Below are 24,872 nucleotides of genomic sequence, written 5' to 3'. Positions count from 1 at the left end.
CCAGCATGCATTGGAGTTATACCCAGCATGCACTATAGTTATACCCAGCATGCATTGGAGTTATACCCAGCATGCACTGGAGTTATACCCAGCATGCACTGGAGTTATACCCGGCATGCACTACAGTTATACCCAGCATGCACTGGAGTTATACCCAGCATGCACTATAGTTATACCCAGCATGCATTGGAGTTATACCCAGCATGCACTGGAGTTATACCCAGCATGCACTGGAGTTATACCCGGCATGCACTATAGTTATACCCAGCATGCACTGAAGTTATACCCAGCATGCACTAGAGTTATACCCAGCATGCATTGGAGTTATACCCAGCATGCACTGGAGTTATACCCAGCATGCACTGGAGTTATACCCGGCATGCACTATAGTTATACCCAGCATGCACTGGAGTTATACCCAGCATGCACTACAGTTATACCCAGCATGCACTGGAGTTATACCCAGCATGTACTATAGTTATACCCAGCATGCACTGGAGTTATACCCGGCATGCACTAGAGTTATAACCAGCATGCACTGGAGTTATACCCGGCATGCACTAGAGTTATAACCAGCATGCACTAGAGCTATACCCAGCATGCACTGAAGTTATACCCAGCATGCACTAGAGTTATACATAGCATGCACTATAGTTATACCCAGCATGCACTGGAGTTATACCCAGCATGCACTATAGTTATACCCGGCATGCACTGGAGTTATACCCAGCATGCACTACAGTTATACCCAGCATGCACTGGAGTTATACCCAGAATGCACTACAGTTATACCCAGCATGCACTGGAGTTATAACCAGCATGCACTATAGTTATACCCAGCATGCACTATAGTTATACCCAGCATGCACTGGAGTTATACCCAGCATGCACTACAGTTATACCCAGCATGCACTATAGTTATACCCAGCATGCACTATAGTTATACCCAGCATGCACTACAGTTATACCCAGCATGCACTACAGTCATACCCAGCATGCATTGGAGTTATACCCAGCATGCACTGGAGTTATACCCAGCATGCACTGGAGTTATACCCAGCATGCACTAGAGTTATACCCAGCATGCACTGGAGTTATACCCGGCATGCACTAGAGTTATAACCAGCATGCACTAGAGCTATACCCAGCATGCACTGAAGTTATACCCAGCATGCACTAGAGTTATACCCAGCATGCACTAGAGCTATACCCAGCATGCACTGAAGTTATACCCAGCATGCACTAGAGTTATACGCAGCATGCATTGGAGTTATACCCAGCATGTACTGGAGTTATACCCAGCATGCACTATAGTTTTTCCCGGCATGCACCGGAGTTATACCCGGCATGCACTATAGTTATACCCAGCATGTACTGGAGTTATACCCAGCATGCACTGGAGTTATACCCAGCATGCACTATAGTTATACCCAGCATGCATTGGAGTTATACCCAGCATGCACTGGAGTTATACCCAGCATGCACTGGAGTTATACCCGGCATGCACTACAGTTATACCCAGCATGCACTGGAGTTATACCCAGCATGCACTATAGTTATACCCAGCATGCATTGGAGTTATACCCAGCATGCACTGGAGTTATACCCAGCATGCACTGGAGTTATACCCGGCATGCACTATAGTTATACCCAGCATGCACTGAAGTTATACCCAGCATGCACTAGAGTTATACCCAGCATGCATTGGAGTTATACCCAGCATGCACTGGAGTTATACCCAGCATGCACTGGAGTTATACCAGGCATGCACTATAGTTGTACCCAGCATGCACTGGAGTTATACCCAGCATGCACTACAGTTATACCCAGCATGCACTGGAGTTATACCCAGCATGCACTATAGTTATACCCAGCATGCACTGGAGTTATACCCGGCATGCACTAGAGTTATAACCAGCATGCACTAGAGCTATACCCAGCATGCACTATAGTTATACCCAGCATGAACTGGAGTTATACCCAGCATGCACTACAGTTATACCCAGCATGCACTACAGTTATACCCAGCATGCACTATAGTTACACCCAGCATGCACTATAGTTATACCCAGCATGCACTACAGTTATACCCAGCATGCATTGGAGTTATACCCAGCATGCACTGGAGTTATACCCAGCATGCACTGGAGTTATACCCAGCATGCACTAGAGTTATACCCAGCATGCACTAGAGCTATACCCAGCATGCACTGAAGTTATACCCAGCATGCACTGGAGTTATACCCAGCATGCACTACAGTTATACCCAGCATGCACTGGATTTATACCCAGCATGCACTATAGTTATACCCAGCATGCACTGGAGTTATACCCGGCATGCACTAGAGTTATAACCAGCATGCACTAGAGCTATACCCAGCATGCACTGAAGTTATACCCAGCATGCACTAGAGTTATACATAGCATGCACTAGAGTTATACACATCATGCATTGGAGTTATACCCAGCATGCACTACAGGTATACCCAGCATGCATTGGAGTTATACCCAGCATGCACTGGAGTTATACCCAGCATGCACTAGAGTTATACCCAGCATGCACTGGAGTTATACCCGACATGCACTAGAGTTATACCCAGCATGCACTAGAGCTATACCCAGCATGCACTGAAGTTATACCCAGCATGCACTAGAGTTATACCCAGCATGCATTGGAGTTATACCCAGCATGCACTGGAGTTATACCCAGCATGCCCTGGAGTTATACCCGGGATGCACTATAGTCATACCCAGCATGCACTGGAGTTATACCCAGCATGCACTACAGTTATACCCAGCATGCACTGGATTTATACCCAGCATGCACTATAGTTATACCCAGCATGCACTGGAGTTATACCCGGCATGCACTAGAGTTATAACCAGCATGCACTAGAGCTATACCCAGCATGCACTGAAGTTATACCCAGCATGCACTAGAGTTATAAATAGCATGCACTAGAGTTATACACATCATGCATTGGAGTTATACCCAGCATGCACTAGAGTTATACCCAGCATGCACTAGAGCTATACCCAGCATGCACTGAAGTTATACCCAGCATGCACTAGAGTTATACGCAGCATGCATTGGAGTTATACCCAGCATGCACTGGAGTTATACCCAGCATGCACTATAGTTTTTCCCGGCATGCACTATAGTTATACCCAGCATGTACTGGAGTTATACCCAGCATGCACTGGAGTTATACCCAGCATGCACTGGAGTTATACCCGGCATGCACTATAGTTATACCCAGCATGCACTGGAGTTATACCCAGCATGCACTATAGTTATACCCAGCATGCATTGGAGTTATACCCAGCATGCACTGGAGTTATATCCAGCATGCACTGGAGTTATACCCGGCATGCACTATAGTTATACCCAGCATGCACTGAAGTTATACCCAGCATGCACTATAGTTATACCCAGCATGTACTGGAGTTATACCCAGCATGCACTGGAGTTATACCCAGCATGCATTGGAGTTATACCCAGCATGCACTATAGTTATACCCAGCATGCATTGGAGTTATACCCAGCATGCACTGGAGTTATACCCAGCATGCACTGGAGTTATACCCGGCATGCACTACAGTTATACCCAGCATGCACTGGAGTTATACCCAGCATGCACTATAGTTATACCCAGCATGCATTGGAGTTATACCCAGCATGCACTGGAGTTATACCCAGCATGCACTGGAGTTATACCCGGCATGCACTATAGTTATACCCAGCATGCACTGGAGTTATACCCGGCATGCACTAGAGTTATAACCAGCATGCACTAGAGCTATACCCAGCATGCACTGAAGTTATACCCAGCATGCACTAGAGTTATACATAGCATGCACTATAGTTATACCCAGCATGCACTGGAGTTATACCCAGCATGCACTATAGTTATACCCAGCATGCACTGGAGTTATACCCAGCATGCACTACAGTTATACCCAGCATGCACTGGAGTTATACCCAGCATGCACTACAGTTATACCCAGCATGCACTGGAGTTATACCCAGCATGCACTATAGTTATACCCAGCATGCACTATAGTTATACCCAGCATGCACTGGAGTTATACCCAGCATGCACTACAGTTATACCCAGCATGCACTGGAGTTATACCCAGCATGCACTATAGTTATACCCAGCATGCACTGGAGTTATACCCGGCATGCACTAGAGTTATAACCAGCATGCACTGGAGTTATACCCAGCATGCACTATAGTTATACCCACCATGCACTATAGTTATACCCAGCATGCACTGGAGTTATACCCAGCATGCACTATAGTTATACCCAGCATGCACTACAGTTATATCCAGCATGCACTGGAGTTATACCCAGCATGCACTATAGTTATACCCAGCATGCACTATAGTTATACCCAGCAGGAACTGGAGTTATACCCAGCATGCACTACAGTTATACCCAGCATGCACTACAGTTATACCCAGCATGCACTATAGTTACACCCAGCATGCACTATAGTTATACCCAGCATGCACTACAGTTATACCCAGCATGCATTGGAGTTATACCCAGCATGCACTGGAGTTATACCCAGCATGCACTAGAGTTATACCCAGCATGCACTAGAGCTATACCCAGCATGCACTGAAGTTATACCCAGCATGCACTAGAGTTATACCCAGCATGCACTGGAGTTATACCCAGCATGCACTACAGTTATACCCAGCATGCACTGGATTTATACCCAGCATGCACTATAGTTATACCCAGCATGCACTGGAGTTATACCCGGCATGCACTAGAGTTATAACCAGCATGCACTAGAGCTATACCCAGCATGCACTGAAGTTATACCCAGCATGCACTAGAGTTATACATAGCATGCACTAGAGTTATACACATCATGCATTGGAGTTATACCCAGCATGCACTACAGGTATACCCAGCATGCATTGGAGTTATACCCAGCATGCACTGGAGTTATACCCAGCATGCACTAGAGTTTTACCCAGCATGCACTGGAGTTATACCCGACATGCACTAGAGTTATACCCAGCATGCACTAGAGCTATACCCAGCATGCACTGGAGTTATACCCAGCATGCACTAGAGTTATACCCAGCATGCATTGGAGTTATACCCAGCATGCACTGGAGTTATACCCAGCATGCCCTGGAGTTATACCCGGGATGCACTATAGTCATACCCAGCATGCACTGGAGTTATACCCAGCATGCACTACAGTTATACCCAGCATGCACTGGATTTATACCCAGCATGCACTATAGTTATACCCAGCATGCACTGGAGTTATACCCGGCATGCACTAGAGTTATAACCAGCATGCACTAGAGCTATACCCAGCATGCACTGAAGTTATACCCAGCATGCACTAGAGTTATAAATAGCATGCACTAGAGTTATACACATCATGCATTGGAGTTATACCCAGCATGCACTAGAGTTATACCCAGCATGCACTAGAGTTATACCCAGCATGCACTGAAGTTATACCCAGCATGCACTAGAGTTATACGCAGCATGCATTGGAGTTATACCCAGCATGCACTGGAGTTATACCCAGCATGCACTATAGTTTTTCCCGGCATGCACTATAGTTATACCCAGCATGTACTGGAGTTATACCCAGCATGCACTGGAGTTATACCCAGCATGCACTGGAGTTATACCCGGCATGCACTATAGTTATACCCAGCATGCACTGGAGTTATACCCAGCATGCACTATAGTTATACCCAGCATGCATTGGAGTTATACCCAGCATGCACTGGAGTTATATCCAGCATGCACTGGAGTTATACCCGGCATGCACTATAGTTATACCCAGCATGCACTGAAGTTATACCCAGCATGCACTATAGTTATACCCAGCATGCACTGGAGTTATACCCGGCATGCACTAGAGTTATAACCAGCATGCACTAGAGTTATACCCAGCATGCATTGGAGTTATACCCAGCATGCATTGGAGTTATACCCAGCATGCACTATAGTTATACCCGGCATGCACTAGAGTTATACCCAGCATGCACTAGAGCTATACCCAGCATGCACTGGAGTTATACCCAGCATGCACTAGAGTTATACCCAGCATGCACTATAGTTATACCCAGCATGCACTGGATTTATACCCAGCATGCACTATAGTTATACCCAGCATGCACTAGAGTTATAACCAGCATGCATTGGAGTTATACCCAGCATGCACTGGAGTTATACCCAGAATGCACTATAGTTATACCCAGCATGCACTATAGTTATACCCAGCATGCACTAGAGTTATAACCAGCATGCATTGGAGTTATACCCAGCATGCACTGGAGTTATACCCAGAATGCACTATAGTTATACCCAGCATGCACTATAGTTATACCCAGCATGCACTATAGTTATACCCGGCATGCACTAGAGTTATACCCAGCATGCACTAGAGTTATAACCAGCATGCATTGGAGTTATACCCAGCATGCACTGGAGTTATACCCAGAATGCACTATAGTTATACCCAGCATGCACTATAGTTATACCCAGCATGCACTAGAGTTATACCCAGCATGCACTAGAGTTATACACAGCATGCATTGGAGTTATACCCAGCATGCACTGGAGTTATACCCAGAATGCACTATAGTTATACCCAGCATGCACTATAGTTATACCCAGCATGCACTATAGTTATACCTCGCATGCACTAGAGTTATACCCAGCATGCACTAGAGTTATACCCAGCATGCATTGGAGTTATACCCAGCATGCACTATACTTATACCCAGCATGCACTATAGTTATACCCAGCATGCACTACAGTTATACCCAGCATGCACTACAGTCATACCCAGCATGCATTGGAGTTATACCCAGCATGCACTGGAGTTATACCCAGCATGCACTGGAGTTATACCCAGCATGCACTAGAGTTATAACCAGCATGCACTAGAGCTATACCCAGCATGCACTGAAGTTATACCCAACATGCACTAGAGTTATACCCATCATGCACTAGAGCTATATCCAGCATGCACTGAAGTTATACCCAGCATGCACTAGAGTTATACGCAGCATGCATTGGAGTTATACCCAGCATGCACTGGAGTTATACCCAGCATGCACTATAGTTATACCCAGCATGCACTACAGTTATACCCAGCATGCACTACAGTCATACCCAGCATGCATTGGAGTTATACCCAGCATGCACTGGAGTTATACCCAGCATGCACTGGAGTTATACCCGGCATGCACTAGAGTTATAACCAGCATGCACTAGAGCTATACCCAGCATGCACTGAAGTTATACCCAGCATGCACTAGAGTTATACCCATCATGCACTAGAGCTATATCCAGCATGCACTGAAGTTATACCCAGCATGCACTACAGTTATAACCAGCATGCACTAGAGCTATACCCAGCATGCACTGAAGTTATACCCAGCATGCACTAGAGTTATACATAGCATGCACTAGAGTTATACACATCATGCATTGGAGTTATACCCAGCATGCACTAGAGTTATACCCAGCATGCACTAGAGCTATACCCAGCATGCACTGAAGTTGTACCCAGCATGCACTAGAGTTATACGCAGCATGCATTGGAGTTATACCCAGCATGCACCGGAGTTATACCCAGCATGCACTATAGTTTTTCCCGGCATGCACCGGAGTTATACCCGGCATGCACTATAGTTATACCCAGCATGTACTGGAGTTATACCCAGCATGCACTGGAGTTATACCCAGCATGCATTGGAGTTATACCCAGCATGCACTATAGTTATACCCAGCATGCATTGGAGTTATACCCAGCATGCACTGGAGTTATACCCAGCATGCACTGGAGTTATACCCGGCATGCACTACAGTTATACCCAGCATGCACTGGAGTTATACCCAGCATGCACTATAGTTATACCCAGCATGCATTGGAGTTATACCCAGCATGCACTGGAGTTATACCCAGCATGCACTGGAGTTATACCCGGCATGCACTATAGTTATACCCAGCATGCACTGAAGTTATACCCAGCATGCACTAGAGTTATACCCAGCATGCATTGGAGTTATACCCAGCATGCACTGGAGTTATACCCAGCATGCACTGGAGTTATACCCGGCATGCACTATAGTTATACCCAGCATGCACTGGAGTTATACCCAGCATGCACTACAGTTATACCCAGCATGCACTGGAGTTATACCCAGCATGTACTATAGTTATACCCAGCATGCACTGGAGTTATACCCGGCATGCACTAGAGTTATAACCAGCATGCACTGGAGTTATACCCGGCATGCACTAGAGTTATAACCAGCATGCACTAGAGCTATACCCAGCATGCACTGAAGTTATACCCAGCATGCACTAGAGTTATACATAGCATGCACTATAGTTATACCCAGCATGCACTGGAGTTATACCCAGCATGCACTATAGTTATACCCGGCATGCACTGGAGTTATACCCAGCATGCACTACAGTTATACCCAGCATGCACTGGAGTTATACCCAGAATGCACTACAGTTATACCCAGCATGCACTGGAGTTATAACCAGCATGCACTATAGTTATACCCAGCATGCACTATAGTTATACCCAGCATGCACTGGAGTTATACCCAGCATGCACTACAGTTATACCCAGCATGCACTATAGTTATACCCAGCATGCACTATAGTTATACCCAGCATGCACTACAGTTATACCCAGCATGCACTACAGTCATACCCAGCATGCATTGGAGTTATACCCAGCATGCACTGGAGTTATACCCAGCATGCACTGGAGTTATACCCAGCATGCACTAGAGTTATACCCAGCATGCACTGGAGTTATACCCGGCATGCACTAGAGTTATAACCAGCATGCACTAGAGCTATACCCAGCATGCACTGAAGTTATACCCAGCATGCACTAGAGTTATACCCAGCATGCACTAGAGCTATACCCAGCATGCACTGAAGTTATACCCAGCATGCACTAGAGTTATACGCAGCATGCATTGGAGTTATACCCAGCATGTACTGGAGTTATACCCAGCATGCACTATAGTTTTTCCCGGCATGCACCGGAGTTATACCCGGCATGCACTATAGTTATACCCAGCATGTACTGGAGTTATACCCAGCATGCACTGGAGTTATACCCAGCATGCACTATAGTTATACCCAGCATGCATTGGAGTTATACCCAGCATGCACTGGAGTTATACCCAGCATGCACTGGAGTTATACCCGGCATGCACTACAGTTATACCCAGCATGCACTGGAGTTATACCCAGCATGCACTATAGTTATACCCAGCATGCATTGGAGTTATACCCAGCATGCACTGGAGTTATACCCAGCATGCACTGGAGTTATACCCGGCATGCACTATAGTTATACCCAGCATGCACTGAAGTTATACCCAGCATGCACTAGAGTTATACCCAGCATGCATTGGAGTTATACCCAGCATGCACTGGAGTTATACCCAGCATGCACTGGAGTTATACCAGGCATGCACTATAGTTGTACCCAGCATGCACTGGAGTTATACCCAGCATGCACTACAGTTATACCCAGCATGCACTGGAGTTATACCCAGCATGCACTATAGTTATACCCAGCATGCACTGGAGTTATACCCGGCATGCACTAGAGTTATAACCAGCATGCACTAGAGCTATACCCAGCATGCACTATAGTTATACCCAGCATGAACTGGAGTTATACCCAGCATGCACTACAGTTATACCCAGCATGCACTACAGTTATACCCAGCATGCACTATAGTTACACCCAGCATGCACTATAGTTATACCCAGCATGCACTACAGTTATACCCAGCATGCATTGGAGTTATACCCAGCATGCACTGGAGTTATACCCAGCATGCACTGGAGTTATACCCAGCATGCACTAGAGTTATACCCAGCATGCACTAGAGCTATACCCAGCATGCACTGAAGTTATACCCAGCATGCACTGGAGTTATACCCAGCATGCACTACAGTTATACCCAGCATGCACTGGATTTATACCCAGCATGCACTATAGTTATACCCAGCATGCACTGGAGTTATACCCGGCATGCACTAGAGTTATAACCAGCATGCACTAGAGCTATACCCAGCATGCACTGAAGTTATACCCAGCATGCACTAGAGTTATACATAGCATGCACTAGAGTTATACACATCATGCATTGGAGTTATACCCAGCATGCACTACAGGTATACCCAGCATGCATTGGAGTTATACCCAGCATGCACTGGAGTTATACCCAGCATGCACTAGAGTTATACCCAGCATGCACTGGAGTTATACCCGACATGCACTAGAGTTATACCCAGCATGCACTAGAGCTATACCCAGCATGCACTGAAGTTATACCCAGCATGCACTAGAGTTATACCCAGCATGCATTGGAGTTATACCCAGCATGCACTGGAGTTATACCCAGCTTGCACTGGAGTTATACCCAGCATGCACTAGAGTTATACCCAGCATGCACTGGAGTTATACCCAGCATGCACTATAGTTATACCCAGCATGCACTGGAGTTATACCCGGCATGCACTAGAGTTATACCCAGCATGCACTAGAGCTATACCCAGCGGGCACTGAAGTTATACCCAGCATGCACTAGAGTTATACCCAGCATGCATTGGAGTTATACCCAGCATGCACTGGAGTTATACCCAGCTCGCACTGGAGTTATACCCGGCATGCACTATAGTTATACCCAGCATGCACTAGATTTATACCCAGCATGCACTACAGTTATACCCAGCATGCACTGGAGTTATACCCAGCATGCACTGGAGTTATACCCGGCATGCACTACAGTTATACCCAGCATGCACTGGAGTTATACCCAGCATGCACTATAGTTATACCCAGCATGCATTGGAGTTATACCCAGCATGCACTGGAGTTATACCCAGCATGCACTGGAGTTATACCCGGCATGCACTATAGTTATACCCAGCATGCACTGAAGTTATACCCAGCATGCACTAGAGTTATACCCAGCATGCATTGGAGTTATACCCAGCATGCACTGGAGTTATACCCAGCATGCACTGGAGTTATACCCGGCATGCACTATAGTTATACCCAGCATGCACTGGAGTTATACCCAGCATGCACTACAGTTATACCCAGCATGCACTGGAGTTATACCCAGCATGCACTATAGTTATACCCAGCATGCACTGGAGTTATACCCGGCATGCACTAGAGTTATAACCACCATGCACTGGAGTTATACCCGGCATGCACTAGAGTTATAACCAGCATGCACTAGAGCTATACCCAGCATGCACTGAAGTTATACCCAGCATGCACTAGAGTTATACATAGCATGCACTATAGTTATACCCAGCATGCACTGGAGTTATACCCAGCATGCACTATAGTTATACCCGGCATGCACTGGAGTTATACCCAGCATGCACTACAGTTATACCCAGCATGCACTGGAGTTATACCCAGAATGCACTACAGTTATACCCAGCATGCACTGGAGTTATACCCAGCATGCACTATAGTTATACCCAGCATGCACTATAGTTATACCCAGCATGCACTGGAGTTATACCCAGCATGCACTACAGTTATACCCAGCATGCACTATACTTATACCCAGCATGCACTATAGTTATACCCAGCATGCACTACAGTTATACCCAGCATGCACTACAGTCATACCCAGCATGCATTGGAGTTATACCCAGCATGCACTGGAGTTATACCCAGCATGCACTGGAGTTATACCCAGCATGCACTAGAGTTATAACCAGCATGCACTAGAGCTATACCCAGCATGCACTGAAGTTATACCCAACATGCACTAGAGTTATACCCATCATGCACTAGAGCTATATCCAGCATGCACTGAAGTTATACCCAGCATGCACTAGAGTTATACGCAGCATGCATTGGAGTTATACCCAGCATGCACTGGAGTTATACCCAGCATGCACTATAGTTATACCCAGCATGCACTACAGTTATACCCAGCATGCACTACAGTCATACCCAGCATGCATTGGAGTTATACCCAGCATGCACTGGAGTTATACCCAGCATGCACTGGAGTTATACCCGGCATGCACTAGAGTTATAACCAGCATGCACTAGAGCTATACCCAGCATGCACTGAAGTTATACCCAGCATGCACTAGAGTTATACCCATCATGCACTAGAGCTATATCCAGCATGCACTGAAGTTATACCCAGCATGCACTACAGTTATAACCAGCATGCACTAGAGCTATACCCAGCATGCACTGAAGTTATACCCAGCATGCACTAGAGTTATACATAGCATGCACTAGAGTTATACACATCATGCATTGGAGTTATACCCAGCATGCACTAGAGTTATACCCAGCATGCACTAGAGCTATACCCAGCATGCACTGAAGTTGTACCCAGCATGCACTAGAGTTATACGCAGCATGCATTGGAGTTATACCCAGCATGCACCGGAGTTATACCCAGCATGCACTATAGTTTTTCCCGGCATGCACCGGAGTTATACCCGGCATGCACTATAGTTATACCCAGCATGTACTGGAGTTATACCCAGCATGCACTGGAGTTATACCCAGCATGCATTGGAGTTATACCCAGCATGCACTATAGTTATACCCAGCATGCATTGGAGTTATACCCAGCATGCACTGGAGTTATACCCAGCATGCACTGGAGTTATACCCGGCATGCACTACAGTTATACCCAGCATGCACTGGAGTTATACCCAGCATGCACTATAGTTATACCCAGCATGCATTGGAGTTATACCCAGCATGCACTGGAGTTATACCCAGCATGCACTGGAGTTATACCCGGCATGCACTATAGTTATACCCAGCATGCACTGAAGTTATACCCAGCATGCACTAGAGTTATACCCAGCATGCATTGGAGTTATACCCAGCATGCACTGGAGTTATACCCAGCATGCACTGGAGTTATACCCGGCATGCACTATAGTTATACCCAGCATGCACTGGAGTTATACCCAGCATGCACTACAGTTATACCCAGCATGCACTGGAGTTATACCCAGCATGTACTATAGTTATACCCAGCATGCACTGGAGTTATACCCGGCATGCACTAGAGTTATAACCAGCATGCACTGGAGTTATACCCGGCATGCACTAGAGTTATAACCAGCATGCACTAGAGCTATACCCAGCATGCACTGAAGTTATACCCAGCATGCACTAGAGTTATACATAGCATGCACTATAGTTATACCCAGCATGCACTGGAGTTATACCCAGCATGCACTATAGTTATACCCGGCATGCACTGGAGTTATACCCAGCATGCACTACAGTTATACCCAGCATGCACTGGAGTTATACCCAGAATGCACTACAGTTATACCCAGCATGCACTGGAGTTATAACCAGCATGCACTATAGTTATACCCAGCATGCACTATAGTTATACCCAGCATGCACTGGAGTTATACCCAGCATGCACTACAGTTATACCCAGCATGCACTATAGTTATACCCAGCATGCACTATAGTTATACCCAGCATGCACTACAGTTATACCCAGCATGCACTACAGTCATACCCAGCATGCATTGGAGTTATACCCAGCATGCACTGGAGTTATACCCAGCATGCACTGGAGTTATACCCAGCATGCACTAGAGTTATACCCAGCATGCACTGGAGTTATACCCGGCATGCACTAGAGTTATAACCAGCATGCACTAGAGCTATACCCAGCATGCACTGAAGTTATACCCAGCATGCACTAGAGTTATACCCAGCATGCACTAGAGCTATACCCAGCATGCACTGAAGTTATACCCAGCATGCACTAGAGTTATACGCAGCATGCATTGGAGTTATACCCAGCATGTACTGGAGTTATACCCAGCATGCACTATAGTTTTTCCCGGCATGCACCGGAGTTATACCCGGCATGCACTATAGTTATACCCAGCATGTACTGGAGTTATACCCAGCATGCACTGGAGTTATACCCAGCATGCACTATAGTTATACCCAGCATGCATTGGAGTTATACCCAGCATGCACTGGAGTTATACCCAGCATGCACTGGAGTTATACCCGGCATGCACTACAGTTATACCCAGCATGCACTGGAGTTATACCCAGCATGCACTATAGTTATACCCAGCATGCATTGGAGTTATACCCAGCATGCACTGGAGTTATACCCAGCATGCACTGGAGTTATACCCGGCATGCACTATAGTTATACCCAGCATGCACTGAAGTTATACCCAGCATGCACTAGAGTTATACCCAGCATGCATTGGAGTTATACCCAGCATGCACTGGAGTTATACCCAGCATGCACTGGAGTTATACCAGGCATGCACTATAGTTGTACCCAGCATGCACTGGAGTTATACCCAGCATGCACTACAGTTATACCCAGCATGCACTGGAGTTATACCCAGCATGCACTATAGTTATACCCAGCATGCACTGGAGTTATACCCGGCATGCACTAGAGTTATAACCAGCATGCACTAGAGCTATACCCAGCATGCACTATAGTTATACCCAGCATGAACTGGAGTTATACCCAGCATGCACTACAGTTATACCCAGCATGCACTACAGTTATACCCAGCATGCACTATAGTTACACCCAGCATGCACTATAGTTATACCCAGCATGCACTACAGTTATACCCAGCATGCATTGGAGTTATACCCAGCATGCACTGGAGTTATACCCAGCATGCACTGGAGTTATACCCAGCATGCACTAGAGTTATACCCAGCATGCACTAGAGCTATACCCAGCATGCACTGAAGTTATACCCAGCATGCACTGGAGTTATACCCAGCATGCACTACAGTTATACCCAGCATGCACTGGATTTATACCCAGCATGCACTATAGTTATACCCAGCATGCACTGGAGTTATACCCGGCATGCACTAGAGTTATAACCAGCATGCACTAGAGCTATACCCAGCATGCACTGAAGTTATACCCAGCATGCACTAGAGTTATACATAGCATGCACTAGAGTTATACACATCATGCATTGGAGTTATACCCAGCATGCACTACAGGTATACCCAGCATGCATTGGAGTTATACCCAGCATGCACTGGAGTTATACCCAGCATGCACTAGAGTTATACCCAGCATGCACTGGAGTTATACCCGACATGCACTAGAGTTATACCCAGCATGCACTAGAGCTATACCCAGCATGCACTGAAGTTATACCCAGCATGCACTAGAGTTATACCCAGCATGCACTGGAGTTATACCCAGCATGCACTACAGTTATACCCAGCATGCACTGGATTTATACCCAGCATGCACTATAGTTATACCCAGCATGCACTGGAGTTATACCCGGCATGCACTAGAGTTATAACCAGCATGCACTAGAGCTATACCCAGCATGCACTGAAGTTATACCCAGCATGCACTAGAGTTATACATAGCATGCACTAGAGTTATACACATCATGCATTGGAGTTATACCCAGCATGCACTACAGGTATACGCAGCATGCATTGGAGTTATACCCAGCATGCACTGGAGTTATACCCAGCATGCACTATAGTTATACCCAGCATGCACTGGAGTTATACCCAGCATGCACTATAGTTATACCCAGCATGCATTGGAGTTATACCCAGCATGCACTGGAGTTATACCCAGCATGCACTGGAGTTATACCCGGCATGCACTACAGTTATACCCAGCATGCACTGGAGTTATACCCAGCATGCACTATAGTTATACCTAGCATGCACTACTGGTATACCCAGCATGCATTGGAGTTATACCCAGCATGCACTGGAGTTATACCCAGCATGCACTAGAGTTATACCCAGCATGCACTGGAGTTATACCCGACATGCACTAGAGTTATACCCAGCATGCACTAGAGCTATACCCAGCATGCACTGAAGTTATACCCAGCATGCACTAGAGTTATACCCAGCATGCATTGGAGTTATACCCAGCATGCACTGGAGTTATACCCAGCATGCCCTGGAGTTATACCCGGGATGCACTATAGTCATACCCAGCATGCACTGGAGTTATACCCAGCATGCACTACAGTTATACCCAGCATGCACTGGATTTATACCCAGCATGCACTATAGTTATACCCAGCATGCACTGGAGTTATACCCGGCATGCACTAGAGTTATAACCAGCATGCACTAGAGCTATACCCAGCATGCACTGAAGTTATACCCAGCATGCACTAGAGTTATAAATAGCATGCACTAGAGTTATACACATCATGCATTGGAGTTATACCCAGCATGCACTAGAGTTATACCCAGCATGCACTAGAGCTATACCCAGCATGCACTGAAGTTATACCCAGCATGCACTAGAGTTATACGCAGCATGCATTGGAGTTATACCCAGCATGCACTGGAGTTATACCCAGCATGCACTATAGTTTTTCCCGGCATGCACTATAGTTATACCCAGCATGTACTGGAGTTATACCCAGCATGCACTGGAGTTATACCCAGCATGCACTGGAGTTATACCCGGCATGCACTATAGTTATACCCAGCATGCACTGGAGTTATACCCAGCATGCACTATAGTTATACCCAGCATGCATTGGAGTTATACCCAGCATGCACTGGAGTTATATCCAGCATGCACTGGAGTTATACCCGGCATGCACTATAGTTATACCCAGCATGCACTACAGTTATATCCAGCATGCACTGGAGTTATACCCAGCATGCACTATAGTTATACCCAGCATGCACTATAGTTATACCCAGCATGAACTGGAGTTATACCCAGCATGCACTACAGTTATACCCAGCATGCACTACAGTTATACCCAGCATGCACTATAGTTACACCCAGCATGCACTATAGTTATACCCAGCATGCACTACAGTTATACCCAGCATGCATTGGAGTTATACCCAGCATGCACTGGAGTTATACCCAGCATGCACTGGAGTTATACCCAGCATGCACTAGAGTTATACCCAGCATGCACTAGAGCTATACCCAGCATGCACTGAAGTTATACCCAGCATGCACTGGAGTTATACCCAGCATGCACTACAGTTATACCCAGCATGCACTGGATTTATACCCAGCATGCACTATAGTTATACCCAGCATGCACTGGAGTTATACCCGGCATGCACTAGAGTTATAACCAGCATGCACTAGAGCTATACCCAGCATGCACTGAAGTTATACCCAGCATGCACTAGAGTTATACATAGCATGCACTAGAGTTATACACATCATGCATTGGAGTTATACCCAGCATGCACTACAGGTATACCCAGCATGCATTGGAGTTATACCCAGCATGCACTGGAGTTATACCCAGCATGCACTAGAGTTATACCCAGCATGCACTGGAGTTATACCCGACATGCACTAGAGTTATACCCAGCATGCACTAGAGCTATACCCAGCATGCACTGAAGTTATACCCAGCATGCACTAGAGTTATACCCAGCATGCATTGGAGTTATACCCAGCATGCACTGGAGTTATACCCAGCATGCCCTGGAGTTATACCCGGGATGCACTATAGTCATACCCAGCATGCACTGGAGTTATACCCAGCATGCACTACAGTTATACCCAGCATGCACTGGATTTATACCCAGCATGCACTATAGTTATACCCAGCATGCACTGGAGTTATACCCGGCATGCACTAGAGTTATAACCAGCATGCACTAGAGCTATACCCAGCATGCACTGAAGTTATACCCAGCATGCACTAGAGTTATAAATAGCATGCACTAGAGTTATACACATCATGCATTGGAGTTATACCCAGCATGCACTAGAGTTATACCCAGCATGCACTAGAGCTATACCCAGCATGCACTGAAGTTATACCCAGCATGCACTAGAGTTATACGCAGCATGCATTGGAGTTATACCCAGCATGCACTGGAGTTATACCCAGCATGCACTATAGTTTTTCCCGGCATGCACTATAGTTATACCCAGCATGTACTGGAGTTATACCCAGCATGCACTGGAGTTATACCCAGCATGCACTGGAGTTATACCCGGCATGCACTATAGTTATACCCAGCATGCACTGGAGTTATACCCAGCATGCACTATAGTTATACCCAGCATGCATTGGAGTTATACCCAGCATGCACTGGAGATATATCCAGCATGCACTGGAGTTATACCCGGCATGCACTATAGTTATACCCAGCATGCACTGAAGTTATACCCAGCATGCACTATAGTTATACCCAGCATGCACTGGAGTTATACCCGGCATGCACTAGAGTTATAACCAGCATGCACTAGAGTTATACCCAGCATGCATTGGAGTTATACCCAGCATGCATTGGAGTTATACCCAGCATGCACTATAGTTATACCCGGCATGCACTAGAGTTATACCCAGCATGCACTAGAGCTATACCCAGCATGCACTGGAGTTATACCCAGCATGCACTAGAGTTATACCCAGCATGCACTATAGTTATACCCAGCATGCACTGGATTTATACCCAGCATGCACTATAGTTATACCCAGCATGCACTAGAGTTATAACCAGCATGCATTGGAGTTATACCCAGCATGCACTGGAGTTATACCCAGAATGCACTATAGTTATACCCAGCATGCACTATAGTTATACCCAGCATGCACTAGAGTTATACCCAGCATGCACTAGAGTTATACACAGCATGCATTGGAGTTATACCCAGCATGCACTGGAGTTATACCCAGAATGCACTATAGTTATACCCAGCATGCACTATAGTTATACCCAGCATGCACTATAGTTATACCTCGCATGCACTAGAGTTATACCCAGCATGCACTAGAGTTATACCCAGCATGCACTAGAGATATACCCAGCATACACTGGAGTTATAACGGCATGCACTGAAGTTATACCCAGCATGCACTAGAGTTATACCCAGCATGCATTGGAGTTATACCCAGCATGCACTGGAGTTATACCCAGCTTGCACTGGAGTTATACCCAGCATGCACTAGAGTTATACCCAGCATGCACTGGAGTTATACCCAGCATGCACTATAGTTATACCCAGCATGCACTGGAGTTATACCCGGCATGCACTAGAGTTATACCCAGCATGCACTAGAGCTATACCCAGCGGGCACTGAAGTTATACCCAGCATGCACTAGAGTTATACCCAGCATGCATTGGAGTTATACCCAGCATGCACTGGAGTTATACCCAGCTCGCACTGGAGTTATACCCGGCATGCACTATAGTTATACCCAGCATGCACTAGATTTATACCCAGCATGCACTACAGTTATACCCAGCATGCACTGGAGTTATACCCAGCATGCACTGGAGTTATACCCGGCATGCACTACAGTTATACCCAGCATGCACTGGAGTTATACCCAGCATGCACTATAGTTATACCCAGCATGCATTGGAGTTATACCCAGCATGCACTGGAGTTATACCCAGCATGCACTGGAGTTATACCCGGCATGCACTATAGTTATACCCAGCATGCACTGAAGTTATACCCAGCATGCACTAGAGTTATACCCAGCATGCATTGGAGTTATACCCAGCATGCACTGGAGTTATACCCAGCATGCACTGGAGTTATACCCGGCATGCACTATAGTTATACCCAGCATGCACTGGAGTTATACCCAGCATGCACTACAGTTATACCCAGCATGCACTGGAGTTATACCCAGCATGCACTATAGTTATACCCAGCATGCACTGGAGTTATACCCGGCATGCACTAGAGTTATAACCACCATGCACTGGAGTTATACCCGGCATGCACTAGAGTTATAACCAGCATGCACTAGAGCTATACCCAGCATGCACTGAAGTTATACCCAGCATGCACTAGAGTTATACATAGCATGCACTATAGTTATACCCAGCATGCACTGGAGTTATACCCAGCATGCACTATAGTTATACCCGGCATGCACTGGAGTTATACCCAGCATGCACTACAGTTATACCCAGCATGCACTGGAGTTATACCCAGAATGCACTACAGTTATACCCAGCATGCACTGGAGTTATACCCAGCATGCACTATAGTTATACCCAGCATGCACTATAGTTATACCCAGCATGCACTGGAGTTATACCCAGCATGCACTACAGTTATACCCAGCATGCACTATACTTATACCCAGCATGCACTATAGTTATACCCAGCATGCACTACAGTTATACCCAGCATGCACTACAGTCATACCCAGCATGCATTTGAGTTATACCCAGCATGCACTGGAGTTATACCCAGCATGCACTGGAGTTATACCCAGCATGCACTAGAGTTATAACCAGCATGCACTAGAGCTATACCCAGCATGCACTGAAGTTATACCCAACATGCACTAGAGTTATACCCATCATGCACTAGAGCTATATCCAGCATGCACTGAAGTTATACCCAGCATGCACTAGAGTTATACGCAGCATGCATTGGAGTTATACCCAGCATGCACTGGAGTTATACCCAGCATGCACTATAGTTATACCCAGCATGCACTACAGTTATACCCAGCATGCACTACAGTCATACCCAGCATGCATTGGAGTTATACCCAGCATGCACTGGAGTTATACCCAGCATGCACTGGAGTTATACCCGGCATGCACTAGAGTTATAACCAGCATGCACTAGAGCTATACCCAGCATGCACTGAAGTTATACCCAGCATGCACTAGAGTTATACCCATCATGCACTAGAGCTATATCCAGCATGCACTGAAGTTATACCCAGCATGCACTACAGTTATAACCAGCATGCACTAGAGCTATACCCAGCATGCACTGAAGTTATACCCAGCATGCACTAGAGTTATACATAGCATGCACTAGAGTTATACACATCATGCATTTTAGTTATACCCAGCATGCACTAGAGTTATACCCAGCATGCACTAGAGCTATACCCAGCATGCACTGAAGTTGTACCCAGCATGCACTAGAGTTATACGCAGCATGCATCGGAGTTATACCCAGCATGCACCGGAGTTATACCCAGCATGCACTATAGTTTTTCCCGGCATGCACCGGAGTTATACCCGGCATGCACTATAGTTATACCCAGCATGTACTGGAGTTATACCCAGCATGCACTGGAGTTATACCCAGCATGCATTGGAGTTATACCCAGCATGCACTATAGTTATACCCAGCATGCATTGGAGTTATACCCAGCATGCACTGGAGTTATACCCAGCATGCACTGGAGTTATACCCGGCATGCACTACAGTTATACCCAGCATGCACTGGAGTTATACCCAGCATGCACTATAGTTATACCCAGCATGCATTGGAGTTATACCCAGCATGCACTGGAGTTATACCCAGCATGCACTGGAGTTATACCCGGCATGCACTATAGTTATACCCAGCATGCACTGAAGTTATACCCAGCATGCACTAGAGTTATACCCAGCATGCATTGGAGTTATACCCAGCATGCACTGGAGTTATACCCAGCATGCACTGGAGTTATACCCGGCATGCACTATAGTTATACCCAGCATGCACTGGAGTTATACCCAGCATGCACTACAGTTATACCCAGCATGCACTGGAGTTATACCCAGCATGTACTATAGTTATACCCAGCATGCACTGGAGTTATACCCGGCATGCACTAGAGTTATAACCAGCATGCACTGGAGTTATACCCGGCATGCACTAGAGTTATAACCAGCATGCACTAGAGCTATACCCAGCATGCACTGAAGTTATACCCAGCATGCACTAGAGTTATACATAGCATGCACTATAGTTATACCCAGCATGCACTGGAGTTATACCCAGCATGCACTATAGTTATACCCGGCATGCACTGGAGTTATACCCAGCATGCACTACAGTTATACCCAGCATGCACTGGAGTTATACCCAGAATGCACTACAGTTATACCCAGCATGCACTGGAGTTATAACCAGCATGCACTATAGTTATACCCAGCATGCACTATAGTTATACCCAGCATGCACTGGAGTTATACCCAGCATGCACTACAGTTATACCCAGCATGCACTATAGTTATACCCAGCATGCACTATAGTTATACCCAGCATGCACTACAGTTATACCCAGCATGCACTACAGTCATACCCAGCATGCATTGGAGTTATACCCAGCATGCACTGGAGTTATACCCAGCATGCACTGGAGTTATACCCAGCATGCACTAGAGTTATACCCAGCATGCACTGGAGTTATACCCGGCATGCACTAGAGTTATAACCAGCATGCACTAGAGCTATACCCAGCATGCACTGAAGTTATACCCAGCATGCACTAGAGTTATACCCAGCATGCACTAGAGCTATACCCAGCATGCACTGAAGTTATACCCAGCATGCACTAGAGTTATACGCAGCATGCATTGGAGTTATACCCAGCATGTACTGGAGTTATACCCAGCATGCACTATAGTTTTTCCCGGCATGCACCGGAGTTATACCCGGCATGCACTATAGTTATACCCAGCATGTACTGGAGTTATACCCAGCATGCACTGGAGTTATACCCAGCATGCACTATAGTTATACCCAGCATGCATTGGAGTTATACCCAGCATGCACTGGAGTTATACCCAGCATGCACTGGAGTTATACCCGGCATGCACTACAGTTATACCCAGCATGCACTGGAGTTATACCCAGCATGCACTATAGTTATACCCAGCATGCATTGGAGTTATACCCAGCATGCACTGGAGTTATACCCAGCATGCACTGGAGTTATACCCGGCATGCACTATAGTTATACCCAGCATGCACTGAAGTTATACCCAGCATGCACTAGAGTTATACCCAGCATGCATTGGAGTTATACCCAGCATGCACTGGAGTTATACCCAGCATGCACTGGAGTTATACCAGGCATGCACTATAGTTGTACCCAGCATGCACTGGAGTTATACCCAGCATGCACTACAGTTATACCCAGCATGCACTGGAGTTATACCCAGCATGCACTATAGTTATACCCAGCATGCACTGGAGTTATACCCGGCATGCACTAGAGTTATAACCAGCATGCACTAGAGCTATACCCAGCATGCACTATAGTTATACCCAGCATGAACTGGAGTTATACCCAGCATGCACTACAGTTATACCCAGCATGCACTACAGTTATACCCAGCATGCACTATAGTTACACCCAGCATGCACTATAGTTATACCCAGCATGCACTACAGTTATACCCAGCATGCATTGGAGTTATACCCAGCATGCACTGGAGTTATACCCAGCATGCACTGGAGTTATACCCAGCATGCACTAGAGTTATACCCAGCATGCACTAGAGCTATACCCAGCATGCACTGAAGTTATACCCAGCATGCACTGGAGTTATACCCAGCATGCACTACAGTTATACCCAGCATGCACTGGATTTATACCCAGCATGCACTATAGTTATACCCAGCATGCACTGGAGTTATACCCGGCATGCACTAGAGTTATAACCAGCATGCACTAGAGCTATACCCAGCATGCACTGAAGTTATACCCAGCATGCACTAGAGTTATACATAGCATGCACTAGAGTTATACACATCATGCATTGGAGTTATACCCAGCATGCACTACAGGTATACCCAGCATGCATTGGAGTTATACCCAGCATGCACTGGAGTTATACCCAGCATGCACTAGAGTTATACCCAGCATGCACTGGAGTTATACCCGACATGCACTAGAGTTATACCCAGCATGCACTAGAGCTATACCCAGCATGCACTGAAGTTATACCCAGCATGCACTAGAGTTATACCCAGCATGCATTGGAGTTATACCCAGCATGCACTGGAGTTATACCCAGCATGCCCTGGAGTTATACCCGGGATGCACTATAGTCATACCCAGCATGCACTGGAGTTATACCCAGCATGCACTACAGTTATACCCAGCATGCACTGGATTTATACCCAGCATGCACTATAGTTATACCCAGCATGCACTGGAGTTATACCCGGCATGCACTAGAGTTATAACCAGCATGCACTAGAGCTATACCCAGCATGCACTGAAGTTATACCCAGCATGCACTAGAGTTATAAATAGCATGCACTAGAGTTATACACATCATGCATTGGAGTTATACCCAGCATGCACTAGAGTTATACCCAGCATGCACTAGAGCTATACCCAGCATGCACTGAAGTTATACCCAGCATGCACTAGAGTTATACGCAGCATGCATTGGAGTTATACCCAGCATGCACTGGAGTTATACCCAGCATGCACTATAGTTTTTCCCGGCATGCACTATAGTTATACCCAGCATGTACTGGAGTTATACCCAGCATGCACTGGAGTTATACCCAGCATGCACTGGAGTTATACCCGGCATGCACTATAGTTATACCCAGCATGCACTGGAGTTATACCCAGCATGCACTATAGTTATACCCAGCATGCATTGGAGTTATACCCAGCATGCACTGGAGTTATATCCAGCATGCACTGGAGTTATACCCGGCATGCACTATAGTTATACCCAGCATGCACTGAAGTTATACCCAGCATGCACTATAGTTATACCCAGCATGTACTGGAGTTATACCCAGCATGCACTGGAGTTATACCCAGCATGCATTGGAGTTATACCCAGCATGCACTATAGTTATACCCAGCATGCATTGGAGTTATACCCAGCATGCACTGGAGTTATACCCAGCATGCACTGGAGTTATACCCGGCATGCACTACAGTTATACCCAGCATGCACTGGAGTTATACCCAGCATGCACTATAGTTATACCCAGCATGCATTGGAGTTATACCCAGCATGCACTGGAGTTATACCCAGCATGCACTGGAGTTATACCCGGCATGCACTA

Source organism: Ambystoma mexicanum, chromosome 2q, assembly GCF_040938575.1.
Source record: "Ambystoma mexicanum isolate Mex_15411 chromosome 2q, UKY_AmexF1_1, whole genome shotgun sequence".
NCBI lineage: Eukaryota > Metazoa > Chordata > Amphibia > Caudata > Ambystomatidae > Ambystoma > Ambystoma mexicanum.
Note: the sequence above shows the minus strand (reverse complement) of the source record.